Raw genomic sequence first — 19,355 nt, forward strand, 5'->3', positions numbered from 1 at the left:
GTCAGATCGTAATGGGTGCTGGAAATGAAGGCGTAAGATAAGCTATTACTGGCAGAGGACTTGGCAGAAGTAGTCGATCCTGGCGGAACTGTGGGCAGAAGTGGTCGATGTAGTCGGAATCGTAGACAAAAGTGTTAGACCCAGTAGAAACAGTTGTATAAGTGATCGATTAGGAGGTAAAAGGATGTCTAAAAGCTATTAAAAGAACGTGGATTATAGACATCTCTTCTTATCTATCTGATATACTTTCAATCTATCATTTTCGTCTTTCAGTTATCCATTTTAATCCTCAGTTAAGACATGTAGCCCAAATCATACTTCGATCTCTGCTCTACTACATCTTCTTGGCTATAGATATCAGTACATAAATCTATCCACCCATCTATTTCTGTTCTTCATACATTTATAAAAGGACTGACATTATCGCCAAAGGTATGAAGATGACCCTCTCTCGTCAAGGAACTCACAGAAGCCATTCTGTGTTTATTTCTTGCAAAAGAACAGGAGTTCTGTGGTCGGGTGGTTGGTGCTGTCAACGCCCCCCCCATCCCGAGACCCTGTGGCGGGAGACGCCTCACAGAATGTAGAAGCCAAGTCCTTGGTTGTCAAGACGTGCCTAACACGCACCTCTCCCCTCACCTCTCCTCACCTGCCAAACGACTTGGTCTTACTACCCCTAGTCCAGACGTTAACTGCGTTACAGCCTCGTCGAAATTGGCCTCTCGCTCGCTCTTACGAGCGGAACCACACACACACACACACACACACACACACACACACACACACACACACACACACACACCAAGAAGCACAGGTAAGACAGCAGCTGACTACACCAGGAAAATTTTTGATTTGTTACAAGCGGCAGATCACGGAAGGAGGAGGAGAGGAGGAAGCGGGAAACTAAACTCTGCCTTGAATGAATAAGTCATAAGCGAAACGGTAGCCAGCCTTGCGGGGGAATACAGGTATAGATTATCAATAGTTGGTCTGGCTTCGCAAGGCAGTACTCCTCCTCCTCCTCCTCCTCCGCTCCTCCGCTCCTCCGTCGTCATCTACCAGCTCCTCCTCCGTCTTCATCTACCTGCTCCTCCTCCGTCGCCATCTACCAGCTAAAGAATGGTGTACGAGATCTCCTACGCCTGTCTATTTACCTTTAAGTAGTCAGATTAGCCACTGAATATGCAAATGCAACCATTTTTCATGAATATCTTTAATAGATGCCTCAGTTTTACAATTTATTCCTGAAAGTTGTTGGCTATGATTTTCGCACACAAGTGTTTTGATGGATAATGAATAGTTAAGGTATAACAGGCTGGTTCCCCTGGACGGATGCATGTGAGCGATACATTTGAATAGCATATACATCAAAAGGAATCAAGGAATCACGCGGTAATAGTCATCCATATAAACTAACCTGGGGTCAGGCCCGCATGAGTTCGAATCCTGGGCGCGGCAGCTGGCCCACACCCAATAAATGGGTACCTGGTTCAGGCAGGTGTGTGTGTGTGTGTGTGTGTGTGTGTGTGTGTGTGTGTGTGTGTGTCTACACACATAGGTGTAAACACACACACACACACACACACACACGCACATGTGGGGCAACAAGAGTATAAACCACTCTTCGAGCAGAGACCATGTCTTTGTTCTGAACAGCCTGTGTTTTAATGATGATAATTGGATCAGAGTCGACATGAAGACGGTAGAATACTTTGATGAGCAAGGTCGGTCTGTCTGACGAGGGGGAGGTTTTCTTTCTAAATCATCAAGATAACCTCCTTTCTTAAACCTCCTTTTTTTTTTATATATATATATATATATATATATATATATATATATATATATATATATATATATATATATATATAGTATGAATCATTTACACACAGAGCTGTCTCAATCTCGTTAACTGGCGTCGCCAATAGAGGATAAACACTGAGAGAAAAAAAGAGAAAATAAGATAGTAGAGAGAGAGAGAGAGAGAGAGAGAGAGAGAGAGAGAGAGAGAGAGAGAGAGAGAGAGAGAGAGAGAGGAAAATATGTATATCACAGCCTCCCAAGCGCTGGACGGGAGGGAGAGGCTCAGTGACATAGAGGCTGAAGGTAAAAACAGATACAATACGTAGCACCAGCTGCACCTACTTTATGAACCGACCTAAAGTTCGTAGTCTGAACCCTTGGCCTTGTGTGTCCCATCAGCGTCTACAGCCGAAGGAAAAAGAAAGGCGTTTATGGTCTCTCTCTCTCTCTCTCTCTCTCTCTCTCTCTCTCTCTCTCTCTCTCTCTCTCTCTCTCTCTCTCTCTCTCTCTCTGTATATATATATATATATATATATATATATATATATATATATATATATATATATATATAATCATAGGAAATCGGGAGACAGGGCAACACACGGGTTAAACAGCTCTTTCTCTGCAAGGACTAAGCGTTCACACACCTCGCGTCACTGCATGAAAGGGTCGGGTTCACTTCAGAACGCCGAGGGACCTAACCTCAGCGTTCAAGAGGAGGAACTCACACTAGACAATAAGTTGCCTCCATTAGTCTAATTGGGAAATCGGTATAGAGTTCAACGCGTCTCAAATCTAGCGGGAATAACAGTGCGTGTCTGAATTACTTTTTTTAACCTTTCTTTTTTCATTTTATTTTGGAAATGATGAGGAAAAGTATGAGTGGTGAGGAGAATAGCGCGAAAGCTCTCTCTCTTCAGTATTTTTTGGTATGTGAATATCTATCTTCACTGAATGTATAGTCTACAACATACTACGTAAACCGTCATTCATAACAATGTACAACACGTTCCTCATTCATCACAACATACATTCACGGTATTCGTGACGGTACACCACCACACACCTCCTCATTCATCACAACATAGGCAAGAGAACTTTACAACATGTCCCTGATTCATCACAACATATACAACATCGGCGCCAGCCTTAACAGCATCACAACACGCGCCGTTCCATTCATAAACTTTATATCACGTGTGACAACAGAGACGCTAGCTTGCCCAACCCCGTGGGAAATTAAGCCTTTTGTCACTACGGTTGCTTCCCTCCCTCCTCTCCACACCATACAAAGCTGTAATCAACTGAGGCAAAGATACGTCGCCCTTCGTCATATTGATACCAGCAACACTGAATATACTCTATACTGTATCATTATATATGTATACACACACACACACACACGAGGGACACGTAACAATTGATGGATAATCAGTTGCGTATATATGGACTTCTTGATAATCACCAACAGAAAGGTGACTGGATCAATATATAACGTATAATCTCTATGATCCTCAGGGAACCACCACTGAGCAGTGGACAATACGTGTTGTGCAGCAGCGGAAACTATGATGTACCATTTCAAATTGCGCGGGCGTTTGACTGCTGCAGCATGTAATGGTTCCGTTTTCAGTCGGTCCATACTATATCCTATGTTTTCAGTGAGATTCAATAACATAAACACAGGTGTGACTCTCTGTGTTGAATGTAGAGTTGTTATCATGATGGTTGTGATGGTTGTAGTTGTAATATCAAGAAATAGTATCGTCTGGAGGCGTGCGTTGAGGATTGGAGTGTAGTCTGTTGCCACTGTGAGGCCAAAGAGTTGCTTATCGTTGTTAGTACCTTCTCATGCGTTGTAGTGATCTGATTTTGTGACCAGTCCTCGTGCATGTTGATCTGGACCTTGTCGACTGAACAAACGTATGTTTAAGCATCAAGTATTGATCGTACAGTCATTATACCTGTGGTTGTAAGGAGTGTTAGATGGTAAGTTAGGGTAAGTGCCATGTGCTCGTCACATGGTTACGCCATCCGTCGGTCGTGAATTGGCCAGTGTGTGGGTTTCAGTTGGTTGTATCAGTGGGCTGGTGAATCAACAACGGGTCTCCATTGGCGCAAGGGAACTATGTAAGTGCATCTATCTATCTATGTACTGTGATGTGGTGCTGTAGACTTGCATTTATCTACTCTGTAGTTATCATGTAGGATTTTCTCGATGGCTAGGAAGATTTTGACTTGTTATGGATTGGATGTTGTCCAGGGTGTATACTGTTCACGTGAGTTACATCAGTGTATCTAAAGGTGTTGTTGTGTGGTATATGTTGAAACTATAATGCTATACGGTTTATTGATGAATGTTTTGTTTTTTTCTTTTTTTGTTGAATTTTGAAGACTTTTAATCCCGATATGAGTTTTGCAAGTTGAAAAATCTGTTAAGTTTCACCTCCCTTTCTAGAATTCCACTAAAGTCACTCTACAAGTACGACCCTTAGATACGACGGTACGACTCTTAAACACGACCATAACAATCCTTCAGTACGACGGTACGACTCTTAAACACGACCATAAAAGTCCTTCAGTACGACGGTACGACGCTTGAACACGACGGCACGAACCTTGTGCACGACGGTACGGTCCTTGAGTACGACGGTATGACTCTTAGGCATGAAGGCGTGACTTATGAACCGACCCTGAAAGGCCATGTCAAAAGCTAGGCCATTGAGTCCTAGGGTAGTGCAGTGCTGTGGTCGTCAGTGGTCGAATTGTCGTGTTCAGGGATAATGCAATCGTGTTCGAGGGTCGTACTATCGTGCTCAAAGGTCGTACTGTCGTACTCAAGGATAACAGCATTGTTTTCAAGGGTCGCACTGCCGTGATAGAAGGGTCAAAGAAGATGACACATTTGCATGAGTCTCCCTTAAAGCCATTCTCTTTCTTGCTACATTTTCTATGATGCTTCTCAATAAAAGGGGGGACTATGGTGGACAGAAGTTAAAATTTCCCCCTCTCTCTCTCTCTCTCTCTCTCTCTCTCTCTCTCTCTCTCTCTCTCTCTCTCTCTCTCTCTCTCTCTGCCAATAGCACCTCTCCGCTATCGTTTTTCTTGTTTGTAGCGGAGAGATGTTATTGGCACTGTCATTCAGTGCGCAGGGAATGACCACAAAAATGCGATAGCTAAACATTGTCATAAAAATGATCGTCCCGTAGACCTTGAAAATCCCGTTATTCTATACCCCTCAGCTGATTATGCTACACGCACCGTCATTGAATCTGTCTTAATTGCTAATGTTAAGAACTTTAATATGTCCCCAGGCAACTTTAAAGCCCACCCTACCGTTAACCAAATCATTATGAGAGAATTGTCAAAACACGAAAGCATAAAGAATGTTGTTCAAGACGCCCAGCTACCCAGATCAACCCCCCCCCCCACCTGACCCTCCTTAATCACTCACCCTTACAAGGATTGTGACCAGACATAGCTGACAGTGCTTATCTTAGAAAGATTGGTGTAAGACGGCGGGAGCCAAGTGTGATGTTGGGATTTAAATAACTTTGAGTGCTGGCACCTGACGAGGTGGATTGTCTCCACGAAACATGCTGTGCCACACGTATAGAAAAACTACATGTTAGATGGAATTGTAGGAACTCCTACTGAAGTGCGATCCTGGCTGTTGGAGGTTTGTATGTTCTACGAAGGTGCGCGTTCATATGCATTTTGTTCGTATTCATATACCTCCGCGTTGTACAGTTAGATTCGGTAACATGCTATCTGCTGGTTGTGTGAGCCTGATGGAAAATGACCTGTGTAGACCCCGTTTCTCACCAGCGTGAGACGAAGGGTATTCGAGTACATAGTATTCGAATAGTCATTTCCCTATTAGGGGCGATCATAGCCTAGCGGTAGCGCTCCCGCCTGTTGCGCAGGGGTCCCGGGTTCGATCCTGGCTGTTGGAGGTTTGTATGTTCTATGAAGGTGCGCCTTCATATGCACTTTGTTCGTGTCTATATATATATATATCTCAGGACTTCTGTAGAGGCTCCTGTATCTCATGGTTGTGCTCTTTCCAGGACCAGGGACGTGTAGACCCGTTTGGAGTGGAAAATTTCTTTGGTGCGACGATACTCCCACCGACGCAGGCTCGCTGAAGGTGACTTTTCACTCGCGGTGTGACCTCGAGCAGGTTAGGGTCTATTAATCATGGTTCCTCTACAGGAGAGATTCTCCTTGTTAACCCCAGATATTAATAGGGCCATATCCTATTCCTCCTATCACCCCTATTCTTATTATTATTGATTATTACCATTATTCCTTTTTCCCCCAGCTTCAAAAACATCTTTTCCGAGAGATTCTTTGATAATGAATCAAATGGAGGGAAATATAGTGTGTTTTCGAGAGAGGGCGGCATCCCAGCCCGCTGGGAAAAATGTTATTAGATGTTAAATTTCATCTGAGAGTAGTTTTAAGACGAATTCCATTAGTAATGCCTTTCATTTAGCAACCATATTTTCACGGGTAGCTACACCCCGACAGGAGAAGGAGTTTAAAGGGAAGAAGTAAGAGGAACGTATGTACGTGTGAGTTATACTTAGAGAAATTGGATAGATTTGTAGCATTTATGGATCTGGAGAGAGTAGAGGATTGAGATGTCTTGTGGAAGGTCCTATGAATATATGGTGTGTGTGTGTGGGGGGGGGGGGGAGACTTATAGAAATATACACATATATTTTCTTTTTCATAGCTAACTGCTTACCCACCTTACCGAGGCAGCGTCAAGAACAGACGAAAAGCAGCCTCCTTTGCACACTCCTTGGCTGTTTTGTACAGTCTGTCGAACCCAGACCCTACCGTCCACATCCCAGCCCCACAGACTACTCCAGTGTTTACTTTGGTTGAGCCCATTAACTGTACGTCGCCCCCCATATACCGCTAATCTTCAATTCTTTCTATCAAATTCACACTTCTCACCTTCCTGAAAGTTTAGTCCCTAATATCATGAAGCCTTATGTAATCCATATTTAAACATACCCATTTTCATACAAACACTGATCTCTCCTTCCCCGTTTTCGTACAAACACTGATCTCTCCTTCCCCGTTTTCATACAAACACTCATCTCTCCTTCCCCGTTTTCATACAAACACTGATTCCTCCTTCCCCGTTTTCATATGTAGACCTTTTTATTCTTTGAAGATACAGAAATATGCTTATAAACTCACTTCCTTGTAAGAAGAAATGCCGCATCTTAAATGATAACATAGAGATATAAAGAAACGCATAAACCCTTTTGGGTTTGAAACCTTTCTGGTGTATGAATTAGGAAAGAGGGAAAAAGATATATACATATATCTTTTTTATTCATTATGCTTATAAATAGCGACAATGGAAAATAGAATCTATATTCTGAATGCCATAACAATGGACAATGAGAGTTATAATTTCGGATACCAGCATCTATATAAAGGAGTCGCTATGAAATGGATATTTCAAATCTTACGAAAATAGAAATAACAATGAATAATATTTTGAATAATGTAGTGGGTTTTAATGCCATAGTGATGTATGTGGGTTGGGGGGTTGGAGGAAGGGGTATATATATATATACATATAAGAGGTGGGGCAAAACTTAATTAAACTTAAAAGCCTCCCTGTCGCTGAGCTCTCCTCCTTGAGGAAGACTGGACGGCCCTTGAGCACGACGGTACGGTCCTTAAGCACGACGGTACGGACCTTGAGCACGACGGTGCGGTCCTTGAGCACGACGGTACGGCCCTTGAGCACGACGGTACGGGCCTTGAGCACGACGGTACGGCCCTTGAGCACGACGGTATGGTCCTTAGGATGGTCTGGGTTTGGGCAATCATCGTGTTATGTCAGCGCATTTAGGAAGGGCAGATAACAGAAGACCTGATGGTCTATAACGGGACTATTTACTGGAGAACAGTACATTGGAAGGATAGATAACACAAGACCTGATGGTCTATGACGAGATTATGTGCTGCAGAACAGGACATGGGAAGGACGTATAGCAGAAGACCTGATGGTCTATGACAAGGTAATGTGCTGCAGAACAGGACATGGGAAGGACGTATAACAGAAGACCTGATGGGCTACGACGAGGCTATCTGCTGCAGAACAGGACATGGGGAGGAGGTATAACAGAAGACCTGATGGTCTACGACATGGTTACCTGCTCGAGGATAGTGTAACCTTCCATTCCTAAGCCATACAGATGAAGATGGGACAGTAGATGACGTGTTATGAGAAAGATATGTTAATGTGGTGAGTCAGTCATCGATCTCTCCTTGAGCTGTGAGGTTTACAAGGATCTCTCTAACCAGGCAATATGGTCCTGCGCGGGATCTTTGACGAGGCTCGGGTGTATAGGAGAGAGGAGAGGTGTTCAGGGGTTACGGACGGGTGAAAGAGAAGGAGGAGGAGGAGTGGGATGAGGATGAAGAACAGGAGGAGGGAAAGGAGGAGATGAATAGGAAGAGAGAGAGAGAGAGAGGTGGGGAAGGGAAGGGGAGAAGAGGTAAAGGAGTGGAAATAAAAAGCTGGCGTTAAGCAAAGTTAAGAGAACACATACGTGTGACCCACTTGCTTACTGTGACCAGGTGTGTGTGTGTGTGTGTGTGTGTGTGTGCGTGTGTGTGTGTATGCGCGCGCGTCCAGGACGCTACATGATGGAAAATGGACTTGGACGGAAGAGGGAGGAGGTTGAGGGATGTAACGTAACAGCACCCCAACGATTGGTATAGTAACACTCATCATCTCGTGGTCAAAGAAGGGGTGCGGTGGGAGGAGGGGGGGAGGAGGGGGGGGGGGAGGAAAAGGAAGCTCAGGACATTGAAGTAAATTGGCGGGGGGGGGGGCTGTCAGACCCCCCCTCCCCTCCCCTCCCACCTGGCCGTTGTTTACGGAACGAGGGAAATGACGCCTTTGGCAGGGCTTTACGTCATCGTCTGTTGACCAATGGGAGGACGGCAGTCTCGTCCAGGAACTTCCTCTCTCTGGGGTCTATCATTTCCCCTGCTTCTGATCGTAGCGCAGCCTTGAAGCTGCTGGAGCTTCATCAAAAGGGGTCATAGAATAATGATACTAATAAAGTAATAATGAATGATAATCATAATGATAATAATAACATATGATAATGATAACAATTATGATAGTGATAAGAGTGATTATGATTACGATAATGATAACAATGATAATAATAATAATAATGATTAGAGAAAGTAAAATCTAACAGGATATTGGCAGCAAAGTTGATTACCTTCACCTCAAAAACAAGTATTCTTTTTCCTCAGTTATAAACGTGCCAATGAATTGCCTTTCCCCATAGCCCAACCAGAGGTCTTTCCATCACACCAAAACAGTTAAGAACCAGGTCATCAAGGATCTAACGACAACAATGCTTTATGAAATCATTTCAAATTGAATAGGTACATATTTTTCCTTAGAATTATAGAATCCATGATACTTTTTCTTTTTCTACTTCTTTTCCTTCTTCTCGAGACGTTAAACCCGGGTTGCTTTAAGACGACACAGAGCCTCTCGAGTGTGACACAGACCTTGCGTCTGTGTCACACCCCACCACACAGGGCTTTCGATGACTTGCCCAACCACACTCATTCCCACACACATCATCAGATCCCTTAATTAGCCCGCCCTCGCACCTCATCCCCTTAATTGATCTAATTATCCCGAGGCCATTGAAGTAAAAGGTTTGAGCCTTCCTTTAAAACGAGAGGTAAACGACAATTTCGTCGCTATGGCTGGGGTAGGAGCGACACACAAGACAATGTCGTTCATCGTGTTCGAACGTGTGTACTCCCGTATGGCACGTGATCTTGCGACTCGACCCCGATACGCTGTTGTGAGGGATATGAGCTCATACGGAAAATAATCTTATTTTCTTCCTGAAATAAAGATATATTTACCTACCTGGCTGACTTATATATGTATATATATGTATATGAGGGAAGGGAAGTAATGAGGGATGCGAAGTGATGAGGGGAAAGAGAGACGTCATGAGGAAACGGAGAGGATTTGAAGATGGATATTGAGAAAGTATTTGAAATATTCTGGATGAAAGATTGGGAGGAATTTGGGATAATGAGCCTTCGTTAGGGATGTTGACGACGATACCACTTGTTGTGATGATATATATATATATATATATATATATATATATATATATATATATATATATATATATATATATATATATATAAACATGCGAGGCAAGAATTAATAAAGATCTATTTCTTGGCCAGCGTCAATACGTCTTCGACGAAGCATAAATTAGTTCCGTATCCTTCTAGTGGGTTTTGTTTCATCATGGAATATCTATAGAGGATATAATCCTCTAGTTCTACGATGGAGTTAGAGGGAGGTGCGTCGGGGACTGGTGTAGCATCGAACCCTCTTTAGCTGTGAGTAAAAGAAGATTGATTATTTCAATCCCACAGTTTCCCAGCACTTCAAAGGACCCTTATGGTTCTGTCCTATGTTTTTCGTCTCCTCTTACCTGTGGATTGATGAACTTGTCCTGTAGAGGAGGGGAAGATTTTCCAATCATCGAGATTCTTCTGAAACTTTTTCAGACAAAAGTTTGAAAAAGTTTCATATATTTTTTTTTTTTTTTTATCCCCCTCCCTTCCCACCCATCTCCCCGAGCTGCGAACTCAGTTTGGTCCTCTTCCTTTGAGATTTTACGGTGAGAGAGAGAGAGAGAGAGAGAGAGAGAGAGAGAGAGAGAGAGAGAGAGAGAGAGAGAGAGAGAGAGAGAGAGAGAGAGAGAGAGAGAGAGAGAGAGAGAGAGGAGGTGGCTGTGGAAGAGTGGCATAAGCCACCATCTGTCCCTCTTCCCATCTCGTCCTCCTCCACCCCCATCCCTTTATCAATTAGCTCTAAGTTAATGGCCCTCACAGGCGACAGCATTGATTACTCGTTAATCTAATACTGGCAGGGCTTTATCGTTAGCCTGATAATGATCTCTCGTGTACTGACATAGACGTATGGAGCCATGTTTAAAGTCATAGCTACGTGAATGTACGTCGAATGGAAGTGACAAATATAATCTGTTGCAAACTGTGTTCTCTTGATGATGGTTGAGATGCCATGGGTATTGCGCTACCTCGCAAACGCGGTAGACAGCGACAAAACGAAATAATATATGTATATATATATATATATATATATATATATATATATATATATATATATATATATATATATATATATATATAATGGGAGGATGAACATAACGGTGGACCGACTGCCACAACCAGAATTCGAACCTATGAGTGTGTTAGAAATGAAATGTTTAGTGACAATTTATAGTATCAGGAGTGCGTTTGATCGTGTAAGTAGTGATTAGATAAGCCAGAGGTGTGGAGATGAGAAGAGTGTGGTTTGGGAGAGAGAGAGCGGAGGAGGGTGTGTTGAAATGATTTGAAAATATGGAGAAAATGTGTGAGGACAGGTTTTTAAAAGCTTAGGATGAGTGTGCTGGGTGTGAGTGTTGAGCTCAATGAGGTGGTTGAGGTGTTAGTCAGCTAATGTATCTGGAAAGACGAAGTGTTGATGGTGCTGTTCATTATGTGTTTGTGGGTTTTGTGTTCATTAATTGTTGTGAGATTGGCACTGAATCATGGGATGGTGTGATGATGATGTGTGGTGAGTGTGTTTCTCTTGTCCGAGGGTTGTGTGGTTGTAGAAGGGTTGAAGCGAGGATCGGTGTGTGTGTGTGTGTAATAATCATGAATGGTAATTACATGAGAATTGGACCGTGAATACGGATACTCACACGAACACGTACAGAATCAAGAATGGTAATTGCATGAGAATTGGACCGTGAATACGGATACTCACACGAACACGTACATATAGACACGCGCACACACACACACACACGCACACACATTAGCGTCTGAAGCCATTCACCCACGTACCCATTCAAGCCACCTGTGTGTGTGTGAGGCAGATCATATACGCCCATACAATCTTCAGTTCGTTATCATAATCATCCTGCACCCTCACGAGCGTCGCAAACATCTATACGCAGTTGCGTATTTCGTATTCAGCATCACCAGGGTAGAGCCTACGCCCGTCCTAAAATGAGGACCAGTCATGAAGGAAAAAAGAAAATAAACTAAATCTGTGAATTGAAGGGAGAGAGAGAGAGAGAGAGAGAGAGAGAGAGAGAGAGAGAGAGAGAGAGAGAGAGAGAGAGAGAGAGAGAGAGGGAGGAAAGTGAGTGAGGGAGGGAGGTAGGTGAGTGAGGGAGTGAGGGAGGGAAGGTATACCTTGCCATAGAGCCTGGGAGGGGGCCCTCCTCATCTTTCCTCCGCCTTACACATTCCTTGAATTTTAATATGACGCACAGGCTTTGGCCTCAACCCCCCTGTTGACATCACGGCTCCCTCACCCTCACACGCAGGGTAGAACCGTATCAAATTTTTTTTTCCTTCTTCTTCTCTCCTGACTCATCAGATGAAGGATAGTAATTTGGGTATTTTTCAGCGAGGTCGTGGAAATATTTTTTTTTTTCATTTTTGAGACGGGAGTCAAAAAAAATTTTGGTCGAGATGTTTCTCCTAGTGTTTTATGTAAATTAACTTATCTTTGATTTATATATATATATATATATATATATATATATATATATATATATATATATATATATATAGATATAGATATAGATATCCTAGCCAGAGCCAGGTACTTTATTCATAGACTAGTCCAAAGGAATTGATGAACAGCTGGTTTAACTGGGAGCCGCCTGTTCATATATAACATACATATGTGTATGTATGATAACAAACTGACATTTAACGTAATAAAGAGATAAATCCCAGTCATAACTGCTTAGCATTCTCATCATAAAGTCTAATATACCCAGTTGACTCAACAAATTCTAAAGCGTACCAAAAATGCGTATTGTTGACACTGCTTTCAACAATAAACTTAATTTTTTTGGTAGGGTCAGAAATTAATTTGTTGTCCTTGCTCGCTCGGTTGAGGAAACGAGAACCCTGATATATATATATATATATATATATATATATATATATATATATATATATATATATATATATATATATATATATATATATATCGTTCGGTGTGAATTGCTCACCATTAAAGTGACGGGTTTTTCACTGTAAAATTGGCGGTTCGTACAGTGTAGGGAGAGAGAGAGAGAGAGAGAGAGAGAGAGAGAGAGAGAGAGAGAGAGAGAGAGAGAGAGAGGCAGGCTGGGAGGTATACAAAAGCTCATTATTTTGAGAGGGGGGGTGACATCCCACAGTGTAAACAAAGGCTACCCAATATTCCAAACAGGGGGGCAGAGGGTGTGGGATCCTGTGTGTGGGGGAAGTGTGGGTGTATGTGTGTAGAAGGGGGGAGGTGTGTGTGTGTGTGTGTAGAGGGGAGTGTGTGGATGTGTATGGTGGGAGATGGGTGATGGTGAGGAAGAGTCTGGAGGGTTTCAGTGGTGGGGAGGGGGTTGGCTTATCAGAATGTGTTATATGGGAAAGTGTAATTAGTCTCGAAGCCAGAGATTACTTAACACCACTATAAAAACTAAATTATTACCACCTTAATACCACTTTAAAACCACTTTATTACCACTCTAAAACCACTTTATTACCACTTTTAAAACCACTTTATTATCACTCTAAAACCACTTTAATACCACTCTGAAACCACTTTGATACCACTTTATTTCAATGCCATTAAAGAACTTATTTACATCCTTTTTTTTGGGCAAGTTTCCTTACCTCATCTCAATGACCTGACCTCTAGCTGTTCTTCCACTCCATCTCTCGCAGAACCGTCTTCTGTCTACGTCATCGAGCTCATATTAACGAAAGATAGATAACGATTGTGTTCAGGTCACCCCTGACTCTCCTCTCTTCCATAATGGGCAAAACCCAATGCCTTTATTAGTCTCTCCCTCTAACTCAAGTTTCTTATTGCATGCACCATCCTTGTAGCCCACCTGTGTGTGTGTGTGTGTGTGTGTGTGTGTGTGTGTGTGTGTGTGTGTGTGTGTGTGTGGCCTGCTCGCTTGCGCCATCGTGTTTCTCGATCGCCGGCACTAATGGAGCCCATTATCTGTATTATGAATAGAAACTGACAGAATTAAGGCGAAGGGTTTTTGTCTCTTTGTCTGGGGGTGGAAGAAGACCGCCCACCCACCCACTGAAAGCTGAGACAAAGACTATTATTTTTCTATTTTTTTCCTTTTTTTCCGGATAATAGAACTCTTCTTTTTTTCCTGATCTTGTTTTTACCCTTTTTTTTTTCCCTAAGACTGCGAAAGTCTTGCTTTCCTTGCTCGCTTTGTTTTCCCGTTTTCTTCTTCATTGCTGTGAGTGTCGCAGATGACCTGTTTCATAAAAGTTTGGAGAGCTTTGGGCAATACGATACAGCTCGGGACTGCAGCCTTCAGGGTACATATGTGGTTGTAAACACTCTCTCTCTCTCTCTCTCTCTCTCTCTCTCTCTCTCTCTCTCTCTCTCTCTCTCTCTCTCTCTCTCTCTTTCTCAGGAGCTCCTGCATTTCCAAGGCTGCGCTGCTTCCAGTAGCAAGGTACATTTTTTCTCTCGTACTGTAAGCACATGCAGTCAAGGTCCGGTAACAGGTATGGACACACACGCGTATGCATTACACTTTAGGATTCTCCATGGAAGAGCCTGGTACTCCTCCTATACTGTGTGGACGTCCTCAGGGACTAGACCCTTCGTCTCACACGATTCCCTCCATTAGAGTATGTTGGTTGATGGTAATAGAGTGCGTCGGGTCGGGACATGAGCGAGCGAAACAAGAAATTCGCTTATGCGCACCATTAGCTCCCGCCACGCTTAACCAAGTGTGCTCCAAGGACCAAGAACACACACACACACACACACACACACACACACACACACACAGAAATACACATATATATTCAAGACACACGTTACCTCCTGGCACTACAGAAGAACCTGGTCGTATCTCACATGCAAAGAGAGAGAGAGAGAGAGAGAGAGAGAGAGAGAGAGAGACGGAGGGAGGGAGGGATTGTCTCATGGGAACCGAAAGATTAAAAAAGTGTATTACTCCACCTAATCTTGAGGTAGGTTTTTCCGGAAGAAGACTGTTAATCACAGATAATCATGTTAGGGAGAGGGTGGGTGGGGGAGGGTGGGAAGAACGGTATGAGCCAGTGTCTGTGAAATGCGTCTGGTTCTTGAGCATCGAGCGATGTTCTTGGTCATCGAAATAGATGCAAAGCGATAAGGGAAGTGACGGAACTCCCAAGACGTAAAGCACCAGATGGCGGGAAAGAGAGAAAAAAAATGATGAACCGACAAATATTTTGTGTAAAGGTTACGAACCCTTGTGTTCTCGTTGTCTCAAAGGATCGTGAAGAGGTTCGAGGATTTTGATGGTGATTCACAATGAGGTTTAAGAGGGATTTGGGGTTGTGTGGGTTGATGTGTGTTGGGATTGAAGAAAGGTCATATAAAGTTGGCAATAGATTTTTCTTACGATGTTTTGGCGAGGCGGTGTATACTCCACTTCCCTTGTCTGTAATACCCCCTCAACCTGAAGATCATAGTGTGAGATCTGTAGCCTTACAGCTCGATCATCTGTGTTGAGCGAGGGTTTACTTCGATCCTTGTGGATGTCAACATTAACCACGGGAGGAGGGGCTGCTGCATGCTCCTCCTCCTCCTTCTCCTCCTCCGCCTCCGCCTCAATCCAGAGACCTTACAAATATAGGACCAGTCATCAGTTCTCCCATCACTCGAGCGAGGGAAGCCTCGAAGACCATATGGCTGATGACGACAGTTGATTATAGTTTTATTTAGTGAAGAAGAAGACCAGAAGAACTGCTCCATGACGAGGTATAGAAGCTTCAAAGAAGATCTGCCACTAAGAGAAAGTGGAATCGTGAAAACTGGTGCTGCGAACATCTGGGAAAATCTGCGACAGACGCATTTAATCTGGTGCGACTTTCTTGAGAGTTGAAATCCCAGTTATACATCAAGTACTCGTCATCTACAGCGTAGCAGGAGTGAGGCAGACATCAAAGGTGGAGATATTTGGCTGACATTCCGCTGATGTGATGTAGAAGTCAAGCGTCCACTAGTCTGCTCATGGGTTCGACACATCTTTCTTGAGGTGTGGACGAGACACACACACACACACACACACACACACACACGTCTGCAGTAACATAGTGACCTCGAAGAGTAGAGATAGTGTGATGAATGGATTAGAAAAGTGTGATGATTGAAGGTCACAAGATGAAGATCCGATGGTGAGAGATGTGAGAGGGAGATGAAGGGGATAGAAGAGGATGAAAAAAGGAAGGCGTAAAGTGGAAGCAAAGAGAATTGAGAGATATATGTAAAGACCTTACATGGGGAGACCTTACATAGGTGCTGTACATGGGACAAGACCCCACATGTGTGTTGTGCATTAGGATGAGACCCAGAATGAGTGGTCTACATGGAGAAGACACCCCGACACATAGGTGCTGTACATGGGGGAAGACGCTACATGGGTAGGAGACCCAGACATGAGTGCTCCACATGGCAAAGAGACCTCCTTACATAGTACCTTTACATGGGAAGGAGAACCTACATGGATGCTGTACATGGTGAAGAGACCCTGTATAAGTTCTGTACATAGAGGAGGAAACCATAATGGGTTTTTTACGTAGGATACATATCACCACCTTAGAACATCACAGCTTATATTTCCTAGATACAGCCCAACCCCATGTAGCCAACTTAAATATCTATTGCTGGAAATCTACTTGACATTCCTTATAATGTTTGAACTCTAGAGCAACCTCATTTACATATTATCTCCTCGTGCTATGAACACTACAGTTACCTCTCATCACCTAAGTATTTCTTATTAATTCGTCTCATCATCATGCTCCTAATGCCATTTTCAAGTCTCATAACATCACGTCACTTAATCATCAGACTCCATTACGAAACCACGGAGCATTATTACACTCAGTGACTTTACCATGTAGGCAGTTCACCCTTGATGTACTTAGAAGTGGGACCCGTCAGAGGGAGGGAAAGGTCAGGGGTGACCCAGAGCCTAAAATACGTAACTTCAGTCGTCCCTCATCCCCTCCTTCCTGCTCAGGATAAGCATTTCTCCCCGGTAACATCTATGGACATCCCCTGGGGATGGTAAGGGTTGCAAAAAGGCAACTAGGGAAGGTAAGGGAGTATAAGGTTGGAGCCAGGGTTGGTATAGGGTATAAGGAGAAGATAGGGGTTGTGACTGGCGTGAGGAACAGATAGATATGGTGTGGAGTATAAGGAACAGGTAAGGGAAATAGGTTACAAGGGGCACCTAGGAGTAGTAAATGGTGTAATGAACACAAGGGTGGTAGAGGGTGTAAGCTGGCAGTCGCATCTAGGGTTTATAGGGGGTGTAAGGATCAGCTAAAGGTGGTAAGAGGTCTAAGGAACAACTAAGGGTGGTAGTTAGTGTAAGGAGCAGTTAGGGGTGGTAGTTAGTGTAAGGAACAGTTAGGGGTGGTAGTTAGTGTAAGGAACAGTTAAGTGTGGTGCCAGGTAGCGTTGTAATAGGCACTAAAAGGGAAGGAAGAAGGAATGGTGAAGGGGAAGGACACTTCATCATGTTTCCTCGTTGGACGTGGACATCTCTGAGCTTTTATACATGACTGCAGTCCTCATGGCCCAACCTGTGGTAACAAAGAGGAGGAGGGAAGTGGTAAACAAGACTAGATATATTCCGAAAGAGAAGTGTGTTCGGTGTAGAGATAACATGCTAAGCAAGGAAGAGAAAAAGAAATGTTTTAAAGAGAGGAAGAAGAGAATTGTGGAAGGTGGTGTTAACCTGTACATGGACAGAAGACCCCACATGGGTACTGTACGTGGGAAGGAAGACAGGTATGGGGACTGTACATGGGGAGGAAGTCTCTCATGGGTGTTTAGGAGGAAAAGAGATGAGATAACGAGGACAGACATCTTAAGGAAAGAGACTCAAAGAGATGTACGATGCCGCGAGTGGGAGGAGAGAGATTGTTAGTTTCATGGAGAAAGTATAAAGGAAATAAGATTTTGAGATGGGAGTAGTATGTGTGGGGTTGGTCGGGGTCAGAACATTCAGTGAACCACTGAAAAATATGGGGAGAACCCTCTGATCCAGTGGGTGATATGATCGACAAGGAAAACACACTCTAAGTGGAAGAAGGAGTCACTAGCAGAAGAGGTATCCATAGAAATATGAAAATGAAATAACATGACTTTACAGACGACGGGAAAATGAGAGGGAAGAAGATTAACGGGAAGGGAAAGATCACAACGAACGTGGCATGTAGATAATACGTGTATAAACTCATGGCGGCCATGAGGGTGCGTCTCGTCATCTATAGGCTCCCAAACGGCATCACTGGCTGGTGATCCGTATGTGGGTTTGTAAAGCATGATGACCTATTTAAGAGTACGATTATCGAGCCACGTAGGGCAGGAGGACTTCTGGTGATGGGTATTGAGAGTAAGATAACTAACTCACTGAGAGACTGAATTACGAAAGACAATCCCACTAGCGAGAGGAACGGAGGAAAAAGAAAATAGAAAATATCTAAGAGATTCAGATCCTAATAACTATGACTCCAGTCATGGAAAGACAGGGTTTCCTTCCGCTTAGCTGCAGTTGAGACCTGCTACTGTTGCTGCTGCTACTGTTGCTGCTGTTGCTGCTGCTGTTGCTGCTGTTGCTGCTGTTTCTTAAGCTCCTTAATCGTAACAGCATTCGAGATCTATGTCAGGGGGGGATGATACGGACGGTTCAATCAGTCTTGGGAGGCAGAGTAGAGGATTTTATTGATCTCCACCAACGAATACGTCGCTGGGATTTATGAACGTCAGGTTTGAGACGGTCAGTAAGACAGTGCCTAGGATATCCCTCTCAGAAAATGGAGGGAAAAATTGGAAATTCGTCTCCATGAAAAATCTCTGCCAGCTTAAGTTTTTTTTTAAGGTAAAAATGGTTTACCCATCTGTACTACAATGAATTAGTTACTGCCGTTAATCCATAATGAAATAAACTTGAATATATATATATATATATATATATATATATATATATATATATATATATATATATATATATATATATATATATATATATATACACATATGTATACACATATATATACATATGTGTGTGTGTGTGTGTGTGTGTGTGTGTATGTATGTATGTTCCCTTTATATACATCACCAGTGATGTATATAAGACTGGTCAGGTCAGGTAGTCAGCTTGTATCTATGACTCGTTCCATGGAGTCTTTGGTAAACGACAACTGGTAGATTAATACCAGAGCTACTCTCTCTCAGGTGGGGGGGGGATATGGCATGGAAATATTGAATGTCACTCTTGCTTGAAGGATATCTTTATGAGTGTATAAGCATGACGTAAAGGTAGAGAGAGAGAGAGAGAGAGAGAGAGAGAGAGAGAGAGAGGGTTGTCCTGCTGTAGAAGCATGTGATGAAAGGTTTG

At 43.2% G+C, this 19,355-nt stretch overlaps 1 protein-coding gene across 7 annotated transcripts in view; it reads left to right on the forward strand.

The window, feature by feature from the left end:
* Positions 1-3,588: 3,588 nt before the first annotated feature.
* LOC139759879 (probable 4-coumarate--CoA ligase 3) overlaps positions 3,589-19,355 on the forward strand; it is a 45,141-nt gene continuing 29,374 nt past the window's right edge. For 2 of the 7 annotated variants that reach the window (XM_071682405.1, XM_071682408.1), the window contains exons 1-2: positions 3,589-3,723; positions 5,871-5,983. The gene's annotated coding sequence lies outside the window, so the exon portion shown is untranslated. Of the gene's footprint in view, positions 3,724-3,855; positions 3,931-5,870; positions 5,984-19,355 lie in introns of those variants that run through there. The other 5 variants (XM_071682409.1, XM_071682414.1, XM_071682406.1 and 2 more) reach the window with 3 other exon arrangements.

Source organism: Panulirus ornatus, chromosome 34 (assembly GCF_036320965.1).
Source record: "Panulirus ornatus isolate Po-2019 chromosome 34, ASM3632096v1, whole genome shotgun sequence".
NCBI classification, from domain to species: Eukaryota; Metazoa; Arthropoda; class Malacostraca; order Decapoda; family Palinuridae; genus Panulirus; species Panulirus ornatus.